Source organism: Mus caroli, unplaced genomic scaffold (genome assembly GCF_978045245.1).
Source record: "Mus caroli unplaced genomic scaffold, Mus_caroli_1 scaffold_3, whole genome shotgun sequence".
Taxonomy (NCBI): domain Eukaryota; kingdom Metazoa; phylum Chordata; class Mammalia; order Rodentia; family Muridae; genus Mus; species Mus caroli.
In genome coordinates, this window is record NW_028227258.1 from 86,185,017 (window position 1) to 86,211,723 (window position 26,707).

The 26,707-nt window shown below is 36.8% G+C and overlaps 1 protein-coding gene across 5 annotated transcripts in view; it reads right to left on the reverse strand.

Moving 5' to 3' along the window:
• The window catches only part of Fstl5 (follistatin like 5), a 624,701-nt gene extending 598,551 nt beyond the window's left edge, over positions 1-26,150 (reverse strand). For 2 of the 5 annotated variants that reach the window (XM_085835827.1, XM_085835826.1), the window contains exon 1: positions 25,059-25,157. The gene's annotated coding sequence lies outside the window, so the exon portion shown is untranslated. Of the gene's footprint in view, positions 1-24,965; positions 25,158-25,727 lie in introns of those variants that run through there. The other 3 variants (XM_029475620.2, XM_021158305.2, XM_085835825.1) reach the window with 3 other exon arrangements.
• Between the last annotated feature and the right edge of the window lie 557 nt (positions 26,151-26,707).

The following is a 26,707-nucleotide window of genomic DNA, read 5'->3' on the forward strand; positions in this document are numbered from 1 at the left end:
CACAAACTTTATATGCCCCAGTACAGGGGAACGCCAGGGCCAAAAAAAAAAAAAAAAAAATGGGAATGGGTGGGTAGGGAAATGGGGGAGAGGGGGGATTGTATGGGGGACTTTTGGGATAGCATTGGAAATGTAACTGAGGAAAATACGTAATAAAATATATTAAAAAAAAGAAAATGAAGACACATGATTTCTTGTTCATTCTTTTTACATTTAGTTTCCTTCTTTTCAATATCTCTCACAGTCACTGTCTCTGTCTCTTCATGTTTCTGTGCGGCTCTCTTTTTCTCTCTCTTGCCTGTGCTCATGTGTGAGTGGGTGCGAACATAACTGTGGTCAGAGGTCAAATCCACATGTTGTTTCTCAGGAGCCATTTACCTTGGTTTATGAGACTGAAACTTTCACTAGAATTATCACTTCATCCAGTAAGCTATACTTGTTGGCCACTGAGGTACAGGGATTCAATTCAACTCTGTCCACAATCACAGTTTAACTGTCCTGACAGAATTAAGATTTTCTAAAGAAATAAGATACAATTTGTTAAACGTATGAAACTCAAGAAGAAGGAAGACCAAAGTGTGGACACTGTGCCCCTTCTTAGAATTGGGAACAAAACACCCATGGAAAGAGTTACAGAGATAAAGTTTGGAGCTGTGACGAAAGGATGGACCATCTAAAGACTGCCATATCCAGGGATCCATCCCATAATCAGCTTCCAAATGCTGACACCATTGCTTACACTAGCAAGATTTTGCTGAAAGGACCCAGATATAGCTGTCTCTTGTGAGACAATGCTGGGGCCTAGCAAACACAGAAGTGGATGCTCACAGTCAGCTATTGGATGGATCACAGTGCCCCCAATGGAGGAGCTAGAGAAAGTACCCAAGGAGCTAAAGGGAACTGCAACCCTATAGGTAGAACATTATGAACTAACCAGTACCCCAGAGCACTTGACTCTAGCTGCATATGTATCAAAAGATGGCCTAGTCGGCCATCACTGGAAAGAGAGGCCCATTGGACTTGCAAACTTTATATGCCCCAGTACAGGGGAACGCCAGGGCCAAAAAGTGCAAGTGGGTGGGTAGGGGAGTGGGGGGGAGAGTATTGGGGACTTTTTGGATAGCATTGGAAATGTAAATGAGGAAAATACCTAATAAAATTAATTCAAAAAAAATTATATCTGATTTCCAGGCAATGAAAGAATGGACTGTAAAGAAATCGGAATTTCGATCAAACTCTCATGTAGGGAGAAAGAAGAGGTAGGGGAGCCAGAAGGGGAGCTTGTCTCCTAAAAATGAAGAGAATTCAGTTCACAATTCACATTATGAAACTCTGTACAGAGTCTTCTCAAAAAGGTAAAATAGAACTACAATAAACCCAGCTATAAGTATTCTGGGCATATCCCCAGAAGACTTTATATAGTATCCCCTACTTTCTGTTCACATTTATCATGGCTCTACATTAACAAGCATATAGAATCGCTCTAGATGCTCTCCAAATGATGAATGGATGAATATGTATCACATGGATACAATGAAATATCACCCAGCCATAAAGAAAAATGCAACTTTGAAATTTGCAGAAAAAAAGAACTGGAAAATATATTAAGTGAAGTGATAAAAAATCTCAAAGAGACTTTCTTACATTTAGCTCCTAGATTCTAATTTGTGTGTGTGTGTTTTGTTTGTTTTATTTACAATCCAGCTGTTGCCCCTCCATCCTGCCTTCCCTCCCACAGTTCCACATCCAATTCCTCCCCCCCCCTTAAGATTCTAATTTTTATGTTGTTTATCTGGAAGTCAGTTGGTATAGGGACCAAAGAAAGGAGAGCAGCCTAAAAGAGAAAAAAAAGGGAAGATACTATAATACACATTATATGAAGACTGAGGAGTGAATGCTGAGTATAAAAACACTCAAGAAGGATAAGAGGTTATGAAACATAGAAGTTGAGAAAGCTGGGGATTCATTAAAAAAAAGCCATAACCCTAACTTTAACCCTTGTAAAGTTAACTTAAAACTAAAACTGGTTCCAGAAGCCACAGTTTTCTGGTGTTAGTGTTTGATATTTTTTCAGAATTATAAAGTGAAGCTAAGTCTGTTTCATCATCCATCATGCTCTGTTATCATTCCTATCTCCCTAAAATTCTATTCCTAACCAGTCTCTTCCTATAGCCACATCTTCTCTTTTTGTGTGACTCACCGAGTTTAGAGTTTGACAGAGCAGGAATGGGACATCATTTACTGGAGCAAGGACAACTTATTAGTGGCTACACCAATGAATATAAAAACATTGGGAGTGCATCATTATAAAATAAGCAGCTGACTTTTTGTAGGACCAATAATTACATATAAAATCTATCCAGAATTTAAAATACCATGAAGCTGAGGTTTAATGTAATCTCTTTATAAAGCTACTGTGTCTAGCAGGGCTGAACATTTATATTCGTAACAATTCTAAGACATTTTCACCCATGTGTGGATATTTATAGCAGCCCTAACCTTTAAAAAAAAAAAAAGTAGGATGTCACAGGAGAAGTTGTCAAAGGAGTATCTGACCCAAGAGGATTTTATAACACCTCCTAGAGTGTCATGTCAATACCTAAAGAATGATCTCGAAGTAAAGAGACACAAAAATTTCAAAGAAAAATAAGGGAAGCTTCTCAAAGGAAAAGAACATGGAGGGTGATAGGGCAATGTTTGGGTCATACGTATATGGTGAGATTAACTAAATATGATTACTGAGTAGGCATTATGAGAAGTACAGTAGAAAATTAGGAGAGTAGAATGGCCACAAAACATCAAAATATTTTTAAAAGGAAGGTATCTGGAGCGAAACTAGAATGTTGATGGGTATCATGGAAAGATGAAACATCTCCATCTATGTCACAGTAAGTTCAGGATCCTTGATATATGTAGACTTCAGACTGTGACACAATCACACTGAGCCATAATAAATGGTATGGTGTTCTCCTAAGAGTTGAGATCTTCCAAAACTTGTAAAAAAGACTAAACACAAAATGATAAGCACTGCCTCTATAATATGTAAGCATACTTGGGTTGAATGGTATTTTGATTTTTCCAGTTGCTACCTATTAGACTTTGGTCATGTTATTTATGCTTTTCTACTTCAGCTTTTATCAATTATGATCAGTAATTCACATCATATTCCTCCAGAACTAAGTACATTTTTAAACAGATAACAGATAACAAGTGGCCTTGACACACATTGGGCTATCAAATAATGAAAAAATAGTATTACTGGAACTTTAATAAGAAAACTGTGCCAATAATCTTTTTATTTCAGGCCTCGTTTCCAGGAAGCATTCCCTAGGAACATCTCTCTGCACTCTGGCCAGGGAAGCAGGCAGATTAACTGCAGCTGCTTACCTCTTTCTCTTTTTTTCTCTAAATCCAGTCTCACTACCAGCTGCATAGAAAACCATCTGCTGCCTCTTCTTCTCTACCTCCATCTCTGGGATATCACACAAATCTCCTCCTCCAACTATATTTCCCAGCTCATATATATATATGCCAGTATATTCAACAGGCATTCTCTGGAAACAGACCAAAAAATCAGATGGGCTTCTCTTCACCCCTCCCTCCCTTCCTCCCAATCCAATCTTCCGATCTCACTATCCCACATTTTTCTAACATACCACTTCCTGCAGCCTCCCCTCCTTGCTGCCACATCCTTCAATGAATAGCACAGATCTTCTCCAACTTTTCTGCCTACCCATAACTTTGTCTCAGCCTACAATTCTACAGAGGAATCCCTGGTAACACCCCCCAGCAGATTCTACCAAAGCAAAAAGCAGGCAGGTGAAGATAGTAGGCTACCTACAGATAGGGCTTCACTCTCCTTTCTGTCCTTCCAATTCAATCTGTCATTCTCAACCCCTGCCCTGTAACAGACTACTTACTCTGGCTCTTCTCTCTCCTCCTCCTCCTCCTCCTCCTCCTCCTCCTCCTCCTCTTGCTGGGGGTCAGCAGAACACACTGCCATCTTCTCTTCTGTGAACCATTTCAAATACCACCACACCTTCCAGTCCATACCCATTCCTAAATACTGCCTACCAATACCTAGAAGCACATTGTGCCTAGAAGACACAATGTGACAACTATCACTATCCCATAATAATACCATACGAGGAACCACACTATCATGAAATAGAGAGATCAACAGAAGCCGAGGAACAAAGCAGCCACCCAGAGAAGACAATGCTCAGAATCCCAAATGTCAACAGATCAAATGATATTTTATGTCATATTAAATCCACACAACCACATAAGCACATAAACCTCTGTCTCACTCTCTGTCTCTCTCTCACATACATACATACATACACACACATACACATATTGGTAGACATACACACAGAGACAGAAAGACAGACAGACAGACACACACACACACACACACACACACTATACAATATAACCTTTTGAATCTATAGTATTTATAAACTGAAGAATTTTGTCTAAAGCTTGTTGTGTTTTATCAAGATTTCAAAACTGAATCATAATACTACTTTTCTCGTGGCACTTTACCTTTAATCTTCAAAATTACTTCCTAAGAAAATTCAAAATAATTATCTTCCTATGGTAATGTTACAATATGAAAATTTCCACAATTATATCTAAAACAAATGCAACCAATTTTAAAACTTGGGTTATAGTTAGGTAATTGCAAGCAAAGCCTCTTTGGGGTCAGGAAGAAGGATTTGCCCAGCCACACTTGCTTAGTCTGAGAGAGATCAACACAGTGTATTCTTATGTGGCTCAAAGTTAATGAACTTTAAGGCATGCAGGGAAGGATCAAAACCCAAATGCTCACCTCAGTGAATTATAGAGCTATAACTTAATTATTTGGAAAGAATTTCCATTTGTGTTATATGTTCTATTATTGATGTAACTCAATTGGATTGCCTTTTATATTTGCATTTTAATGCAATAAGAGGATTTAATTTGAACTTTCCTCCTACAAAGCTATTCCAAGTGGAAATTTATTTCTGTTACTAGTTGAGCTATATTATATTCATCGCAGTTAAACATGTCAGAGTACATACAATCCCGTGAGTTCAGAGCACATGATTGGGATGAATCAAATTCAATTAGAATTTTGAATATCCTTGTTGGCTCTGGAAGAGGTACATTCTCCATGATGAGATGTTAAGAACATTCTTCTTTTGAAAGAAAAAAAGATGACTAATACAAAGCTTTGGTTAACTGAGATAAATTTGATGTTTTTAGATAAGTTGTATAGGATGCTGAATATCACCAATAATATATTTTAATATCTCCAAAGCAATACATTTCTAGAGTTCTCACAGAAAAATGAGCAAACTTTGGAGGGAATAAATATGTTAGTTTAGTTTAATCTTTACAGAGTATGTTCAAAATCACATCACTTTTTAACCCATAAATATATACAGTTAATTTGAGAAGATATAATAAAAATTAAAATTCAAAAAACAAATGATCATAATCCACAAGAAGAATATGTAATGACTTGCTCACTTCACCTGTTTGTCTCATTCACTAACACCCAGGGTAGGTAACACCTGGAAGCTCACTGACTGCCTGAGATGGAAAATCTGTTAGGAAATCTGCTTTGCCCTTCCTGTCCTCCAATTCTAATTCCACATTCTCACTACCAGACCTACAGAAGATCACCTACAAGGGACTATCTCACTCTCTTTTTCCTTTGCTTGGGGACTGGAAAAGTATCAGGGTAGATTTAGCTTTCCTTCTTCGTCTTTATTATCTCAGTCCCCCTCATTATCTGCAATCCCTACTCCTGCTTTTAGCTCTTAGTACCTAGAAACAAGTTCTGCATTGCATGGTTCATACCTGGCAGGAATCCAGAAGTACTTTCTAGAAAGAAACCTATGAAACATTGTGTTCCAAAGATCCAGTGAAGTCAACAGAAACAAAGGAACAAAACATCTACTAAACCAAGACCAGATATTAAAACATAGAATTACAATCATTCCAAACTCAGAAGTCTAGAGACTACCATAAAAACACAATCAGCTGAACAATGTGCGTTCCTTAGAACCTAGCAAACCACAAGAGTATATCCTAAGAAGTGTTATGTATCTGAAGCACAAGAAAGGGAATTTAAAATAGATAATATGAGTATGATCAAGGTCATTAAAGAGGATATAAATGAATCCAGTAATGATATCTACAAAGACAAAAAGTGAAATGAAATTAGGAAAACTGCTTAAGACATGAAAGTGGAAATAGAATTAATAAAGAAAACCCATCTACAATTCATCCCTATCAGCATGCACAAAAATCAACTCCAAACAGATCGAAGACCTCAACAAAAAATACCAAATTCACCTAGTCTGATAAACAAAAAGAAAGTGACTACTCACTGGCACAGGATAAGAATTTCAGAGCAGAAGAGTGATAGTGCATGCACTAAGAACAATTAGCAAATGGTTCCTTGGTAAATAGAAGTGCTTCTTTATGGAAAAAAAAAAAAAAAAAAAAAACAAGATAGTTTAGGCAATGTGGTAAGCCACATAATAAAAAAGAATTTTAGCTTTGAAAAATATATACATATATGAAGGTAATCAAAATAGAACTGCTAAATAATAGGGGAGATGGGGCATCAACAGAATATCTTTCACTACTAAATGAAGCCTCAAGTTCCAAGAATGAGTTACATCTAACTGAGTTATTGGACAGAAGGCTATTTATGCTTGACCAAATAACCCAGATCATTACCTGGAGGCTATTGGTTGCTCTCTGAAAAATAATGGTGACATCCTTTCATTGGAAAAGTCACCCAATGACCCACTGAACATGGCAAAGTAAAACTGGTGCCTTGCTAGAGCTTTCAGCCCTATTACCTAGTGTTCATGGTATTGGAAGGTACTCTACATGGTACCAAAGGAGAAAGGAAAACATCAACACAGCTGCTAATCCTTCTATATACAATAGTGACTTGACTTCTGCAAGTGCAATGGTAGTACACATCCTGTAGGACTAATCAACAAATATCTGGCAAAATTTAAGACATATTCCAAGGGGTTGAATATATTCCTCACATTGCTTAGGAGGCCAAGAACCTGAGATTAGATAGCTCAGGGACTGTCTTAGGGTTTCTATTACTGCACAGAACATCATGACCAAATAACAAGTCGGAGAGGAAAGGATTTGTTCAGCTTTACTTCCACCTTGCTGTTGATCACCAAAGGAAGTTAGGACTGGAACTCAAGCAGGTCAGGAAGTAGGAGCTGATACAGAGGCCATGGAGTGATGTTACTTAATGGCTTGCTTCCCCTGGCTTGCTCAGCTTGCTTTCTTATAGACCCAAGTCTAACAGCCCAGAGATGGCACCACCCACAATGGGCCCTCCCGCCTTGATCACTAATTGAGAAAATGCCTTACAGCTAGATCTCATGGAGGCGTTTCCTCACCTGAAACTCCTTTCTCTGTGATAACATCAGCTTGTGTCAAGTTGACACATAAAACCAGCCAGTACAGGGACCTAGGGAAAAATCTAATGTTCTGCTAAAGAAATTTCATAATATAATGACTTCTATACATATTTTTCTATATGCATAGATCAGCAAGTTCCTCACCAATCATCAAAGGTGCTTCTTCTTGCATCTCATAGAAAGCGATCACAAGTTGGGAGGGAGGGAGGGAATGTGGACAGAGTAGGGGGGCAGTGGGGGATAGAGGGGAACCTGATCTGATATTGGGTGAGGGATGGCCAGCAGAAAGAATGTAAAAAGGCAACCTCAGAAAATAAGAGGTTGGAGAGACCCCCAGAATGCACCAGAGACCTAGGAAGTGAGAGACTCCGAAGGACTCATAGGGAGGGACTTTAATGAGGTGCCCAACAGTGGAAAGAGGGAACTCGTGGAGCTCACCTCCAGCAGGAAGGCAGGACATTAGTGGGGTTGGCATCCCACAGTCACAACTCTGACCCATAATGGTTTCTGTCTGAAAGAATTACAGGAATGGAATTGGAGAGGAGCCTGGGGAGAAGGTCCAGGGACAGTCCCAAAGTAGGATCCAGGTCAAGGGGAGGTCCCAGGGCCTGACACTATTACTGAGACTATGGAGTGCTCACAAAAAGGGACCTAGCATGTCTGCCCTCCAAGGGGCCCAACAAACAACTGAAAGTATCCCATACAGTTATTTGCACCCAACCAATGGACAGAGCAGCTGATCCATGTTGTTGAGTTGGGAAAGGCTGAAAGAAGCTGAATAAGTCGATTCTGTAGGAAGACCAGCGATTTTGGTTAATCTAAACCCCCAAGAGTTTTCAAACATTGGGCCACCAAACAGACAGCATAAACCAGCTGATATAAGGCCCCAACACACATAGAATAGAGGACATCCAGGTCTGTGTTCATTCAGAGATGAAGCACGTAACCCTCAAGAGACTGGAGGCCCCAGAGAGTTTAGAGGTCAGGTGAGGTTGGGGGGTAGGGGCATCCACGTGGAGATGGGGTGTGGTGAGGAGGAGATGTGGGATGTGGAGCAGTTCGAGGGTAGATGGGGAGGGCAGAGAATGGAATATGGAACTTAAAAAAATTACAAATAAAATTAAATTTTAAAAAATAAGAAAGAAATTCAGAAAACTACAGCTGGACAATATATAGAGAGACAAAGACTTTGAACTACTTATTTGTCAATAGTATGTTTCCATCGATTTCCTCACCTCAGGGCTTAGAGAATATTGCAGAATCTGGGGAAGAAATATGTAAGAGCCAAAAGTGATGGAGGCCACGAAGGACAGTAGACTTGCTAAGAACATCAGGATCAACTCACATATGAACTGAGAGAGACTTTAACCGCACACACAGGGCCTGCACATGTCTTGGATTGATGGGGCCCACACTGAGATCAGAGTGGAAGAGGACACAGGCTAAAATCCCTAAACCAGAAGCTGCCTCCATTTAAAAACCACCCAAATGAAAAAAAAAATGATTTTGTTCCCAAGAGAATCTCACTGAGTATACAAACCACTTTTTAAGGCCAGATCCCATGCCCAACAATAAATGGATAACACACACACACACACAAAAAAAAACCTCTGAAATTATTTTTGAATCTTATAATATTCTGTCTGGCATTTTTATCTTTTGTCTCCTTTTATCCTACAATTATTTTGTTCGTATATTATGGTTTGCGATTATGTGCCTCTGGGGGATTTCTTTTCATGTTAATGTGTGTCTCTATGTCTATACATATTTCTGGTGCTTTCTCTTTGCTTCAGTATGCTTATATTCATTTGCTAGTTTTATTTTATTTTATTTATGTTCAATTGTTTGTTTTTAATCTTTACTATTTTTTAGGTGCCAGCTTGTTTTCTAATGTAAGAGGGCAAGGATGAGTCTTGATTTTGGTTGCTGGAAAGGCAGGTAGGATCTCGGTTTAAGAAACTATTCATATTAAACAGATTATATGAAAACTCTATTTTCATTGATTCCCAACACAATATTTTTCTTAATTACTTGAGTATTTTGCACAATGCACTGCAATCAAACTTGCTTTCCACTCATAAAGAAGACAGCTTGAAGTCTATGACAATGAGGAATCAACACTGAGAGGAGAGACAAGAAGTGTTGAGACAGTAGGTAGGTGCTATTAGTATCTATTTCATTGAATAATGTTTTAATTCACTTTTATTTTTCAGATTTTTTTCAGCTAATGATTGATTTTTCTTAGCATGTCTACTAATAAAGACTGTACAATTTCTTAGTAGGGAAGAATTGTACATTTGTATCAATGCATAAGAAAATAAAAAAGTCAGTGATAAATCTAACCTGGATTTGTATTTTTTATTACCATCTAAGTTAAAGTTATCTCTTTATCATGCCTTCTGTATAATTTAATAAAATATTTCAACTGTATGGCTATCTTCTTCCAACTATGTCTCATTGACCTATACATAGAAAATTAATGTTCGAAGTATATGTACTACTTAGGATAATGAAAAGCTTGCTTCTAGATGGTATACCTGATCAATTAGCATAATTTTTTAGCTGAGATGAAGTCTGTTGAGTAACTTTGAATCGAGCAAATTTCCAGGCCATTTTCCAAGAAACTTGATAACTGAAATTGATAAATACATACATAGTATTTCACTAAATTTCACAAAACATTTAAAAATAAACAGATAAGATTCACATTTTACATTTTATATTTTGCATGATAAATACTGTTTCACTAAAGTTATTCTATGTCCTGCTATGAAGTTCAGCAATTATGCCTAAAGATACACAATTCCAGAATTTCCATGTATTCTCAAGTCTTCATATAGCAATACACAACTCTATTAAACAAACAAATCATTACAGCAAGTATGCAAATTCCAACTAACTTGATGATTTTACAGGCTATGTGTACATTATAGCACGTTATAAAAATAGAATATTCTACATTTCAGGCTAAGCATAGTTAAGTTAGTGCCTGTTGACAAAAAATGAATGATCATTTATGGGGTCCACAATCTCACAAACTATTTTTGTGCTCATTTCAACATGTAAAAGTGTTTTATGGTCCCACTCACAACAACAACACCTGAAACTTCTCTAGGGCTAAGTGATTTATGACTCTACCTAAGTCAGGCATTATTAACTTGCATTTCACAAAGAAATGATCTGTCAAACTATTTTATAAAGGAATGCAGCATATTTTATCTGAAATGAGTTTAAAGTGCTGTAATGATTGCATAGTATAAACTGGGGAAAAATACCATACTTAGTAGGGCAATGTGTGTGTGTGTGTGTGTGTGTGTGTATCAAGGCAGTAAATGAACAAAACAACATTAAAGGTTACGTTCACTGAGCTTGTTTGAGGAATAATTATGTGACCTCAGAAGCAGAACATCTCATTTGTGTCATGCACCATTCATCCATTCATTACCCATCCTTGTATAAAACTACAGTAATAAAGTAATTATGAAAACATTCCCAAGAATGAAGTGGTTAAACTTATCTGTCTAGAATTTCCCATAAATCTGAAAGTATGTAGAAATTAAGGTGAGATCCATATATTGTTAACTCTGATGCCATGTAAATTGAAATGGATACTTATCTCATTAATGAGTTATATGATAGCAAGGAATTGTGAACGTTTAATTCTATGTAGATTCAATTTTCCTCCACATTTCTTTCATTTATAATGTAAACTAAGTCAATCTGCATAAATACACATACATGTCTATATAAATAAGATATATATAGATCTGTAGAAAATCATTCCTTTTGGGATAAATGTTTGAGACAAAATAAGATCATTTCATCTGTCAATAAAATAAAATATTTGCAATAGGCCAAAGACAAAATTCTGATATTTGATTCATTTAGTAATAAGACTTATAAAATGCAATTCCATAGAGTGAGTAAGGTTTACAATAATTTAACATATTTCATTGAAATAAAAAGCTCAAGGCTTCCCAATACAAAAAATAAATAAATAAAATAGTGTTTAAGAAATGAAAATGTGCCTAACCCCTGCTCCTTGTCTTCAAGGATCCTTAAGCCTTAGATGCCATGGTTGTATTATAAATGTATGAGCTGTGAATGGGTTCCATAACTCTCCATTTGTGGTTTTCTTTAATGCTAACTATCTATTACAAAGAGAGGTATCCTTGATGAGGAATGAGCATATGGTTGCCTAAATATGAACAAAATGAGGATGATCCCAGCAGACATGCTAATGTGGACAGGAAAAAGCCCAGAAACCTCAACATTAAACACTTGCAGGCAAATCCAGAATTTTGAGATCTGAAGAAATAGTTCTTGTCTGTGAAGAGCACCAATGGTTAGCCAATACTGAATGATCAAAGAAGAAAATCCAACTTACATGTGAAACTTAAGAGTTCTAAGTATAAAAACACAAAAAAGTACTGGTTCCCTTAAAGCCCTCAGTATCCATGTATGCTTCTTTCTGCAGCAGTTATGACCCCTTGGTGAAGTAGCCTATGTCTCTCATAGAGTGATTAGCTTGCACAAGCAGAGTGATTAGCTGCTAAATCCTCTAATGATTTCATAGTTCACATTCATAGATTTTACACAATCTGGCTGTTTCTCCTCAACTAACTGAGAAACATACAAAGTGTTTCATCTTCTAAGAAAAATACCATAAGATCATATTCACCAATAAGTAGATATCAGGGAAAATCCAGAAATCCATTTTCTGTATCAATAAAATTACAGCAAGAAATTGTGGTCAAGCCTGCTGGTATGAATTTGTCACAGGAATAGTACAACACTTAACTTGTCTCAGCCATGTGATATTTACCCAGTAACTCAGAAAAACGCATGTTGATGTTATATAAAAAAGTATCCATTGGTTTAAAAAATAACATACTTAAATAATATCTAAAAAAATGCCATATAGGGAGTTAATAATACTTTCACAATAAAATTATGTGAATTAATTATTTGAAATGAGAGGAGATAGCATCAAACACTCTCTTGTAACCTCAATAATGAGGGGGCTGAGGAAGAAGGAGTATGAGACACAGGAAACTAACCTCACTGAGATTGAGGCCAGCCTGAGGCAGATACTTAAATGCTTCCTCTAACAAACAAAAAGAGAAGTTTTTACACATGTATATGATCCATTTCTTTCTCAGAAATCATGCTATATAGTAGCTAACTTTGTATCATACGTATTCATCTGAACTCTGAGAATATAATTAACAGTTTCCAGTAGAAATAAATTTTAAATTGAAAATGTTTTGTATTTTGAGAGAGACTTTTGAAAAATATGAAGCAAAGCCTCAATAAAGCATAACCTGAGATATTTGCTACCTTTGAATTTGATGGGCATTGAATCCATCAGACAAATTTAACAATTTCAGAGGATTTATAGGGTTAGCATTATGTCATTTCTTGTTACAAAAGTAGTGTGGCAAAACAGTAATTAATATTTATCTCCAAACTATTTGAGCTAAGCAACAAATTTTGAGAACCAAGCCTGTAATATTCTTCTGGCCATCACAGAATTTAATTTCATGTGTTGATGTTTTTTTTTCAATTTATCTTGTTTATTATTGGTTATTTTATTTATTTACGATTTAAATGTTATATCCCTTCCCAGTTTCCCCTCGGAAAATCCCCGATCCCACCCCCACCCCACCCCCACTTCTATGAGAGTGCTCTTACTCCTGCCTCATTCCCCTAAATTTAGACATTTTTAAGACAACCATAGGTGGTCTCCCATAGTGAGTTTGTCATACTTTGCATATGTGAAGCCCTTGCACAGGTGATATCAAACAGGACATAACTATTAAAAAAAAAAAATGCTAAAGCACCAGAAGTTGCTTAAGTGGTGGTGGTTTTCCTAAACTTATCAGGGTTATTTTGCACTTGAAAGCATCTTTTTGCCTATACCTGAAAGTATTTTTGAAGAAGAACACAGTGGTACCATAAAGCTCCCAACAAAATATCCTTAATATCCTTCTCAGCTCTCCTTCTGATTTATAGGCATTCAGCAAAACATATATAATTAGCAAGATGGCCAGGAGAGTGCTAGCCCTGAGAGTAGTTCTCACAGCTGGCACTCAGTTGTCTCCAGATTTCATCAGCTAGGTTGTGCTATTCATGTGCAGACAATGAGCCTTTCACCTTCTTCCAGCCTCAGGAAACAAAGAAACAGGGCACTTGTCAAAAGAAAATTAATGGTTTCAGAAAGTGTTTATTTCCAACCGTTTTCCTGTGAAATCTAAAGGCATACATATACTTAAAAGGAAAAAAAAAGTTTCTGGAATTTTGTTTTCTTGTTTTTTTTCATTAAAGGTTTTAAGCTCAAGGAATTATAGCATTGAGAACTCTCACGAAAAAAAATAATAATCCAGGTGAAACTTTGACACAATTTGTGGCAGCTCTTTCAAGCCTTACCTTTTTCAAAGGCACTAACTTTTGGTATCTTGCCAAGAAACAGGAAAAAAAATGTGCATTTAATTTTGACATTTGTTTTGTAAAGTTATAGACTTTTAAAATAATTAAATATTAATCCCTTTGTGCTTTACATGGTTTCCTGCTATGCTACTCTCTAGGAACAGAACTGCATAGTAATTCTTTGACTTTAACATAAACCCTCTTTCTCAAGTATGTGCACAAACCTTTTGCATTCTAGGCATCTCTGTCTCCCTCATAATGCCATACTGTCTGGAATAGTAGATCATTTGAAATAACACTGAAATTGAAGGAGCACAGGTTTTAGCATATGTAGCTTTTCTATTAAAATGTAAAATTCTGAATAAGTCACCATGTCGTTCAGGAAGAAGACAAATTTATTTTCATATGTTCACTTAAAAGCCACAAAATTTCACTGTGACGATGGCAACAGAGCATCTGAGGAAAGCCAGGCATGAAAAAAGTACTTATTTGGCCTCAGTGTCTCAGATACAGTCCACAGGAGTTTGCTCCGTGTCTGGTTCTCACTGAGTCAGAACATTATGGCTATGCGGCACTGACAGTTGAGACTTTTATCTTCCTTGGACCAGAGAGAAGGTCTAAGAATACATACAACTGAGTAAGGAAAACATACTACTCCACGGATAGCTCCAGTAACCTACATGCTCTAGGTAAGGTCCATGTTAGAACATTTCCAACCCCTTCAAATCAACACCATCAAAGAAAAGACAAGCCTATGGGTAGCATTTCATTTAAGTTTTAATAAAATTTAAATTCTAGATATTGGTTTTTGCCCCCTACCACTCCCAACAAAGAATAATAATAGTCTTTTTGTATTGTAAATTGAAAGCAGCAATCTCCATAGATCCCCAGAATTTCAATATTGTTCCAAAATAAAAATCCAAAACTACATGGTATTGGTACAGAGACAGACATGGTGATCAATAGAATAGAGTTAAAGAACTCAAGAAGTTAATCACCAAAAAAACCAAACAACCCAGTCAAAAAATGAGTATTGAACTAAATCTAGAATTGACAACTGAGGAATCTCAAATGGCTGAGAAGCACCTAAATAAATGTTCAAAGTCCTTAGTGATCAGAGAAATGCAAAGCAAAATGCCCCTGAGATTCCACCTTACACCAATCAGAGTGACTATGATGAAAACCTCAGGTGACAGCACATGTTGAAGAGGGTGTGGAAAATCCCCCATACTGGTGGTTTTGCAAACTGGTACAACCACCCTGGAAATCAATCTGGAGGTTCCTCAGAAAATTGGAAATAGATTAACCTGAAGACCCACCTATACCACTCTTAGGAATATAGACAAAAGATGCCCCACCATGCTACAGAGGCAAGTGCTCCACTATGTACATAGCAGCCTTATTTGTGATAGTCAGAAGTTAGAAACCACCTAGATGCCCCATGACTGAAGAATGGATTCAGAAAATGTGATTCATTTACACAATAGAATACACTACTCAGCTATTAAGAATGAGGATATCCTGAGTTTTGCAGGCAAATGGATAGAACTGGAAAATATCACCCTGAGTGAGGTAACTCAGACTCAAAAGAGCATGCATGGTATGTACTCACTAATAAGTGGATATTTGTCAAAAAAAAAAAAAAAGATACAGAATACCCAAGATAAAATCTACAGAACTCAAAAAGCTCAACAAGCTGAAGTGCCCAAGAGAGGATGCTTCAGTCCCACTTGGGAGAGAAAAGAAAGCTATCACAAGTGGGAAGGGAGGGAGGGACCTGGGAGAGAAAGTGGATGGGATTGGGCGGGGGGGGGGGGGGAACACCTGATCTGATATTGGGTGAGGGAAAAGGAATGAAGGCCAGAGGGCCAGCAGAAAGAATAGAAACAGGAAATCTCAGGAAATAGGAGGTTTGGAGGATCCCCCCAAATGTACCAGAGACCTGGGAGGTGAGAGACTCCCAGGACTCAAAGGGAGGGACCTTAGGTGAAATGCCTGACAGTGGGGAGAGGGAACTTGAAGAGCCCACTTCCAACAGAAAGACAGGGCATCAAGAGAGGGATGGGATTGCAATCCCATAGTCACAACTCTGACCCATAATTATTCCTGTCTGAAAGAACTGCACAGATGGAAGTGGAGAGGAGCCTGAGGAAAAGAAAGTCCAGGGACATGCCCAAAGAGGGATCTAGCTTAAGGGGAGGTCACAAGACCTGACACAGAGGCTGTGGAACACACACAAAAAGGGACCTATCATGACTGCCTTCTGAGGGACCCAACAAACAACTGAAAGAGTCCCATACAGTTATTTGCACCCAACCAATGGACAGAAGCAGCTGACCCCTGTTGTTGAATTAGGGAAGGCTGAAAAAAGCTGAGGAGGAGGGTGACCCTGTAGGAGGATCAGCAGTCTCAATTAATCTGGATTCCCAATATCTCTCAAACACTGGACCACCAAGCAGACAGCGTACACCAGCTGATATGAGGCCCCCAACACACATTCAGTATAGGACTTCCAGGTCTGTGTTCAATCAGAGGTGATGCACCTAACCCTCAAGAGACTGGAGGCCCCAAGGAGTTTAGTGGTCAGGTGGGTTGGGGGTTGGGGACATCCATGTGGAGATGGGGTGGGGTTGGGAGGAGGTGTGGGATGTGGAACAGTTGGAGGGTGGATGGAGGGCGACAGGGAATGAAATATGGAGTGTAAAAAATAAATTAAAAATAAAATTAAATTTAAAAAATCCCAAACTACATATTTATGTTATAGTAGTACAGAGTGAGCAACCCTTGTACTAAAGAAAACTTAAAAGGATGACCAAGAATAACCAGACCAAACCAAGACTTACAACCAGAATGGAAAAATAAATTTTTTATCTCTGTGTCCAACATGAGGGACAGATGTATCATGATATAAGTTCTGAAACATCTGGGCAGTTGTGCCCCTGTGGCTTTGCTATTTGAAGCTTACCTGCTCTGTTTCCTTGCTGGCTCTACCTCCAGACTGTGGCTCTCCTCTCTGAGTACCTGGGAGCTTGAGAACTGCTTGTGAATCCTGGGGAAATTATCTCTCAGGCAGGTTCATGTGCAGGGAACCCAGGAAACACCCTAAAGTAGGTTCCAGAGGACTTACTCTTCCACATCCTTGATCATGCAAAGGATGATGTCTAGCCAATTTCTGAGATATGCTCAAGGTTTCTTGCATATTGTTCTAGTGCAAAGCACTTGGTTTCTTATATTTTCTTTAGAAACAGTGCCTTTCTGTGCCCTACCTTTACACAGGCTTTTCCAATCAAACTACGAGTGCATCAAGTCTTTCTTCTTTGGCTTTTGATCCTGATGCCCACCACAGGGCTATCTAAAAGTAGCCATAAAACCTAAGCCAAAGCCTGAATATCATGACACTTTCTCTGCTATATTAACTAGTCTTTTAACTTGAATTCAGCCTGACACAAGTCTATGGACATGAATAAAATGCAGACAAATTATTCTTCAGAATATATTGTCTCTACTCCACTCTCAATAAGTTCTTCCCACCAAAAGCCCCATGATCACAGCTTTACTGTATTTATTTCTTTTGGAGTTTTAGTCTGCTGAGCTCCCCACTCAGATTCCCCACTAAGCACAGGTGCTTAATTAACACTCTGTGGTTTCTCTACCCTGCACCTTCAAACTCTTGTAAATTTCTCCCACATATAAACCCCAAAGCTTAAGACCCACTGGGTCAGATTTAGTCAGGGTTTATGCAGGGTTTCTGCATACAGAAATTTTCAGCCACTATGATAAATATATGACACACAGAAGGAAATTGTAACTTAGGCTACCAGTTTCTGAGGATTCAGTCCAGAGTGAAGAAAATGGGTGCATAGTCACCATAAGATGAGAAAAACAGGGCCCACACAGGGCCAGCATGCTTCTTTTCCTTCTAACTTCATTTGACCCCCTACCAGATGGGACACTATCACTACCACATTAGTTAACACTCTATATCAATGGACTCTTTGACACAACTAGAGGTGTGATTTACTATGTCTGTATATGTATGTGTCTTTGTGTATATATGTATATGTACCCAAGTGACAGATAATATTTTCCATCTCCAACACTGGCCATTTTTTATTCCACTACAATATATATAATCTGCTGTGCTTTTAGTAAACTTCTCTAGGACAAGAAAGGTAGTATCTAACACCTCCTGACCTGAGCTTATATATCTTCTTCATCCCCTGGCACTTCCCGTCAGGACCCTGTCATTGGAGAACAGATAGTTCAGGTCATACAATGAAAAGAATAATTTGCCATAAGCCTTGAATTTGGGGAATATCCTAATTCTTAACAGTGCATACTATTTTACAAAATGATGTTCATTTTAAAAGAGTTTATGGTACCACATCAATTAAGATTTGTAATTATAATGTCCTTTTTTATAAGGACATACCCAGTATTCAACATCCTTCCATCTTAAATTTAAATTACTATTAACTTAAAAAGTAAGTTTTATTTTCCTGATAATTAAAACCTCAAGTCCCTGACATGTATTAATTCATTTCCTTCAGTGGCAAATTAGTTAAAAGAATTAACATCTTTAGAAAAATATATTTTAAAGAATATAAATGCTAAAGTTGTAAATCAGTAAATGTAATTATTACATATGGGACCTGGGTTTCACCTCCAATCAATCAATCAATAAAAGTATTGTCAACTTTGGACATGAGTTACTTAATGGATATCTGGAAATGATACTAAGTTGTACTTGAGATGATCCCTCCCTTGGGCTTCACCCACTTCCTTGAGCAATCCTTTCCCTGTTTAAGCTTTATCATAGCAATTATATTCATGGAGGAATTATACTTTGCATTTATTGATTTGCATATAGCCTGTCTTTCAAAAGAAACCAGACCAAGTGCTCTCTCTGTCATTCATGATCAATCCAAGTACCTAAGAGATTGCCTGCCAAGTAATTGGTGTATGTTTGTTGAATTTAGTTATAATAAAATTCAGATGATATGAAATGTCTTTAGAAAATTGCCATTTACTTAAAAATTTAAAATTGAATTATGTACTAACTAATCTCTGTTAGCTTGCATCAAGTGCATATTTCTTGCATGGTAAGTAAATTACAAAATATATAAGTGCAATGTCATTTTGACATAACCCTTTGTAAAATCAAATTATTTACCCACCTATAACTTAATAATAAAGAAAACATCACCATACATCTGATATATTTTTAAAATACCATCTCTTGAAATGTGAAGTTTTTCAGAGTAAATATAAAATACATTTATTCTACTTTTCCAAACTAACAAACATAAGGTGTCATTTTGCCTCCTGCTTCATGCTTATATTATCTGTTAATTTAATATGTATCCCTGATTTACATGGCCAAGAATAAATGAAACAGGATTTGTGTTATTTTTTGTTAGCAACTGAAAAAAAAGAATAAGAAAATTATAGATTATAAAATCTTTAAAAAATCCACAATCTAAATTCATCAACACAATTTTTATAGTCTTCCAAATACAAAACACTGAACAAATTTGTGAATAAAATGTAGCAAATATAAATAGTATAAACTCAACCAAGCATCAAGTGATATAAACATGTAAAAACTTTGTGTGCTTGATGTATGTGTGTATTTATTGATCTGTGTATGTGTCTATGTAAGTATATGTGTGTGCATGCATATGCATGTGTGTGAAAGCCACAGGCTAATATATGTCATCTTCCTAAATTTCTCTCCACATTATTTTTTGATCCCAGGTTTTTCAATGAGCCTGAGCTCATTGATTTAGGTAGAGTGGCTAACCAACAAGTCCCCATGGCTATATCTCCTCACTGTTGGTGTTGTAGGTATGCACTGCCACACTCAACTTGGTTCTGGGGATATGAACTCAGATCTTTAAATTTCATGGAAAATAATTTAGTGACATCTTGGTAAGAGCTATAGATTTTCAGAGTATCTATGAAAGAACAATAGTTTTACTCCAGATTGAAAGGGCTTTTTGATATGACTACACAGATGAGGTTGAAGAAATGACTGGTAAATGCAACGGGACAAAACTCCCAAAATTATTGCTATTTTGTAGCAGGTTCAATTTCAAGAGAGAAACACCATGAATTAAACAAACAAACAAACACATAAGTCTCACATTTCTACTTTGAACTTTCTCTGCATTCAATAAAAACAACCTTACAAAGTTTCCTTTAAAAATCTGCTTTGGGATCCATTTGTTAAGACAAGCATAAACTTGCATAATGAGGATGCTCTTGGGATGTGATGCAAGTCTGTGGCTCACCTGGAAGATGAGCTATGGAAACATCACCAGGGTTGTCTTCTTCACCTGAGCCTCTGACCCTCTGAAAATGAAGAGCTCCAGCTAGTGGGCAGTGTGCTCCTTTCCCTCACTCAGAACTGCAGACAACAGAGCGTGATCCTGAGCAGTGTGGCACCTACCTAAGACCTCCCTTTCTGCAACTCTGCTTCAAGACTGGGGAGTTTATTCTGATTATTTTCTTCAACCTTGCAAACTATTAAAAATTTTGGCAACTTTCTGACCTGAAGGTTTGAAAATGAGTAATAACCTTCAAAACACAGATGGCTTAAGTGAGCTGAACTTCCTGTTGCTTTTGTGCTTGAATTTTGTTACCTAGCTAGGAAAAACAATAATGGATTCTTAAAAAACTAATTGTCCTATTCTGCAATTTCTTCTTCCATTAGAGACAAAAAGGAAAACATTTGCCATTGATAATACTTTAAAGCCATTTAAAGTATGAGAAAAAACAATGCATCACACTTAATAACATTATATGGAGAGGAACAGTTATGCTAGAACTCTGCAACCATGTACTCAAAAGAGTGCCTGCTCAACAGCAATTTCAATGTAATTTAACGTTTAAAGATATATTTCAGTAAAATAATGAGGGGCATTCACTGTAGCAAGGGGTATAAAACAGGAATGTTTGTGCTAGCTGAACAAGTGACCAGAGCAGACAGCTAAACATTCATAGTGGTCTGAGGAGCTTGGTTTGTTGGGCAGGTTCTAGCTCAGGGTAAACCTACTCATGTTTCCAAAATTTACCATATCAGTGCATGCAAGCAATCATACACGAGGTGTAAACATATTTCATGATGTAAATAGTCATATGTAAGAAGTGTATGACTCACTATCAGGTGATATGGAGGAAAGAAATCTCTCTCTCTCATAAATAGGTATTTTAATAGGTAATTTTCTGACTTTTTAAATTTTCTTTAACACTTTATCAGAAAAAATAATGGAAATGTTTGATTTGAATTCCTTGGTTTTATATGTAAAATGATAATCATACCAAACATTACAAGATTACAGAAATGTTAAATGAAAAATGGGTTACAAGTGACCTAAGATAAATAACAAGTATATATCTATTAAAAATTTGAAGGGTTTCTATTTTGAGTGAGTGAGTGTGTGTGTGTGTATATGTGTGTGTGTGTGTGTGTGTGTGTGTGTGTGTGTGTGTGTGTGTGTACTTCTTTTCAGAAACGAATAAGTGAATCCTGCCTTCAAAAACACATTTTCAAATACCAATAGGTCATTGATGGTGGAGCAGCTAATGAAACTACCATCAGCATCTCTGAGGCTTTGCCTTAGAAACATGGAGAGTTGACCTCCTCATTCCTCAGTGAGACAACTCAGACCCTATCTGATCCTGGCTTGTGGCATAAGAATACAGATTTCAGAAAATTAGTGCACATGACCACAGAACACAGGCATGTTTTTTTTTCATGTGTATAAGGAAATAGTAGGGTTTTACAGAATAAAAAAGGCCTTTGTGGTTTTAAAAACTATAGTTAATATGTTGGAAATGATCTATGTCTGAAAGGAAAAATAAAATAATTTTATTTTATCACATATAAGGAATGTGGTTTGTGGGTATTTTAAAATATCATCTACATGTATAACTTAATTGCTACCGGGTACTACATAGCAAGGAAGAGATATCTGTTTAGAATGTTTCCTGTAACTGTCAATTATAATGAGTACATAAAAACAAAACTCAGTGACAAAGTGTTTCTAACTCTTTGCATTATGTTTTAGAATTGTTGGCAATGCTATGAGCCAATTATAAGGTAGAATAATATTCTCTGTATTAACATGAAAATGAACTCATTAAGCAAGCACTTCACTTATAGATTTACATAGTTTAAAACCAAAAGCTACTTTAAAGTAATATTATTTACTTGGTTTAAGAGAAAGTTCAGATATAACTAGGATTTTTTCCAAATAATATATAAGAGACAATCATACACAAGAATTAAAAATGTTTCATATTTGTAATAGCCAGGACATTTCCCTTTAGAAGTATATGACTTATTATCAGAAGCTATAAAGAAATACATTTATTTTCATAGCCATTTTTACATACAATAAGCTTCAAGTTATTTCCTAGAAGTGTATATTATTGGACTTTCTGTATAACTTCTTTATGCCTACCTCCATTCTCTTTACATATTTCTACAGTAATTAATTTTCTATTGCCATTTATTCTAACAGCTTCTGAAAAACATTTTCATCTCCCCCCCAAAAAAGTGAAAAGAAAAAACCCTAAAAGCAATGTGTCCTCAAGTAAACCAGTCTAAACAAAAAGTGACAGAAATTAAGAGACACATTTACCACCAAAAGTATACATTTTATTGAGGCCTATTGTATTAATTACTTCTGTATTAAGCAGAATGTCTTGAACTCACATCTTTCAGATTATCTTCTTTGCATGTTTATAGTAGTCCAGAAGAGATGCAAACAAACACACAAACAAGCACACACACACACACATACACACAGTGTCTCTCATAAAACTAACCCTCAATGACATTTGCTTAATTCTTTCTCTTTCAAAGCACTTATGTTCAAACTCACAGGAACCCTGGATTTATCAAAACAGTATTCTAACCCTTATAACATCATCAATTACTAAACACTAAGATGATTTAAAGCACAAAGGGATCAATTACTAGGTTATGTATACTGGTTAAATTGGAAAACTGGCATTTTCCCACAAGGGCCTTCTATGTCACCTTATACCCAAAGGACATTGGTGGCCCTGAGTCAGAGGGTGATTAAGATTGTTTGGAAGGAATAATTGGCCACCTGGCTGGCAAAATGATGGTAACTATGGAGTGTTTTTCCTAGCCTATTAGTTCACAACAGAATTATGAGCAATATATTATCATATGTGCTAGTATTAATATAGAGATTTGGCCAAATAAGAAAGACTAATGGTAAATATATAATGTAATATATAAATATATAATGTAATATATATATAATATTATATTATATATAAAATGTAATATATATAATATGTATAAGTAATTATATATATGCATATATATCCCACATATATATATATACCCCTTGAAATCATAATCCTCGTGTTAAATCTCAAAATATATAAAGAGAAGTTTATCATATATTTATAAAACTAAATTAAATTCATCTAGCAAGTTTCTTGTATTTTATTTTTACCTCAATGTGTTTTAGAATATTGAAGACAATAATTATATACCTGTCAAAGGTCATCATTTTTAAGTGATCTGTGTTTCACTTTTATAGTTTCTGTAATGACATAAATTATTATTTTAATAATATATCTACTGTTTGATTTTAAATATAGCTTTTGTATTGTCCTGAATGAATTAATGTTCACTGTATGATTTTTTCTGAAAGAGCAATTACTGAATTACCATATTTACCTGTTTTCTCACTGTCTGTAAAACTAGAAATTCTATTGCTTTATAGTGTGTATTTTATTCTCCATTGAAATAAGATCTTCTAAATGCAAACTTTTGTCTCACTAAATTAACTTATTACTGGTTTAGGATACTAAAATTGCCAATAATATTTTAACTTGTATTTAAATATCACATTTTGATAACAAATTCCATCTATAAGAACACTGCATATTTGTGTCTTTACATTTGGACTAGTACAGAAGACTTCCTGCAGACAAAAACCATTGGTATCCCAAAAATATTGAAAGAAATGTAAAGTTCATATGTGGCTGCTTTTCAAGCCACTTGTAGGATTAAGGTATGCACGAATGAGTCACGATTAATAAATAGGAAGCAACCATTATTTCACTTGAAATTCCAAAGTGAAAAACTTATTTCACTATCGTTAGTTTTTTAAAAAAAATTTATGATGAATAGTGATGAAAAACAATTTCATAAAACAAAGTCATGTTTATCAAAACTTCCAGGCATGTCTTACTTCATGTGTCTTATTTATTGTGTGATACATGATGTTGCTTTATGAGTCTACTTGTTCAAATTTTTAATTATGTATGAATATTTAAGCACATGGACTAATGACTAGCATGAATCCTACAAAGAATATGTGTTGAGTGAGAAACAGGTAACAATGTAAGAGGATGTACTTTAGCTCAGGATAATCTGCAGCAATATGCATTTCTTGTAGCAATCCCTCCCCTAGAAGCTGTGATATAAACAAAATGAAAAAACCTCTACTCAGATGAATGACTTAAAACCATATGCACCAAAACTTCATCCCAGTAACTCTAATGTAACTATCGTGCAAATGCCTAAGATATTTTAGCATCCAACACACATGAACTTAACTTACTACACCTTGGTGATGTGCACAGCATACACTTAGTGAGTTCAGACAGTCAAGTAGGAAGCAGCACCACAGCTCACCTATTCCGATTAACACAAGAATTGTAACGAAACAAGCTATGACTTTTTCTAGGCACTCTTTCTCCTCCATCTAATGTCACTGAATGCCATGAATGGAGACTCACACCATTTCCCAGACATATCTCATCTGTTTAATACATGCGTGAACAATAGCACTATCTATGGGAACACCAAGTAACTTCCACCATTTAGTGTTTGCTCACTATGAGCAGTCTTGTATGGTGTTTATCCATACCGAGTTCTCCTTTGAAAACACACTCAGATCACACTGCCAAATGACAAAAGGAACATAGCTTCATATGAAACCTCTTAAGTCAGAAATGTTCTCTGTTAAGCATGCAAGAGGTTAAAGATTGATGAAATAGCAAGACATCTTCTCAACCCAAGCTTACCTGCTCCACTCAATCACCAAAGCAGTCAACACTATAATGTAAGCTGATACTATATTATTAAATCAGAGTGTCTCATTTGCATTCACCTCTGACCTGAGGGGCTGGGGAGAGATGACATCTACTAGGCAACAGCAGAACAAGCAGTCCCCAACTTGGAAATTCACAGGACCTTGGGTGTGAAATCCTCACAGACTGAGTTTCACTAGTTTTATTTGCACCCACTGCACAACAACATATGTAAATGAAGCCAGCCTGGCAGAAATAGCCCTATCCCTTCCGTCTCCCCTCCAAACCATGTTAACAAGCTCAGCACTTTGCAATCCATGTTTCAGACACACAAAATATTATTTATTAAGCAAACAGTAGGTCATTCAAATATGTTTTTAAATTAAATGCATTTTAAAGAACTTGGAAAATTTTATCACATCCATACACATATTTGTGGGCTTGATATTGAACAGTTACAAACCCAAGCCACACTAGAAGTATTCATCTAAAATATTTACACTGATAAAGCAAGATGTATCATGACATTAAGTTCACAAAAACAGACAGCTCTCAACTTCCTTAACACTTTAATAATCGTGGTCTTCAGTATTATTAGAAGAGCATCTCTATTGTATCAAATTATTAATTTTTATAATTATTTCCAAAGTCCTGTCTCAAATTATAGAAATAAAAATAACTTATTTTTAAATTTTTTCACGGCTGCTTGCATTTCTCACCCACTTGCAATCATTTATAACAATATTCTATTCTTACCTTATTTGAAGTAAAAAACAAAAAAGTCCTCCAAAAAGATTTCTAAATGATGTGAAAATATGAGTCACAGTGTAAAAAAGAAAAAAGAAAAATAATAACGATGAAAAGATCCTCTTAGGTTGGAAAAAAATCCAAATACTTTGAGTTAAAACTACAGAATCTCCAAAGTCACGCCTGAGTGGGCGCCCAGATTGCAAACATAGGAGTCTCTCCCACGTCCGAGTCGCACTCCTTTGTCAAGTTAAATTGGGTCCTGTGGTGAAGCGGGTCCCACTGGGCACAGAGGGTTCCAGTGGGCGTTGCCTCCAGGTGCCCAAGCAGGCGATCCCTCACACCCGGGGTTCAGCACCGATACACTGTGGACAGCACCAGCTCCGCTCACGTCCAGTTTGTCTCAGTCACTGAACCAGGATGATTCTCGCGCCTCCTCCCTCCGCAAAAGCCAGGCTGCCCGTCAACCCCGGTGTGCCCCGCCCCCACATCTGACGTAACTATTTTGCATATTAACTCTCCAGGAGGTGAGGGGCGGCCCCTTGACTGGGCTTCTGATGGGTTCAGCTACCACAACCCAGAGGACCAGACTCAAGATTAAAATCAGCATGGGCATTGGTCGGACTTTACACTCCATTCGCGGAGCCCAGCAGAAACTATAAAGGCTGCGGCGGTGTCTGCGCCTCCTCCTTCGCTGGGACCGCGGATCCCGGGACTCTGCGACCTCACAGCCCGCTAGGGAGACCAGGCCTCCTAGTATGGGGACTGTGAGGTAAAGAACTGCGCACCAAGAAGTCATCCAGCCCTGTCTCATGCATCAGATCCCTTTAATCTTCCAGACCAAACTTTCTCTCTCTCTCATTTGGTTGTGGGTAGGCACCTGATTCAGACTTCTGCTCCTATATGGGGCTCTTGGAGCGAGGCCCTGCTGCAGAAACTTGACTGGAAAAGAATTAAAAATATCTGAGCGCAGGAAAGGTATTTGAAAG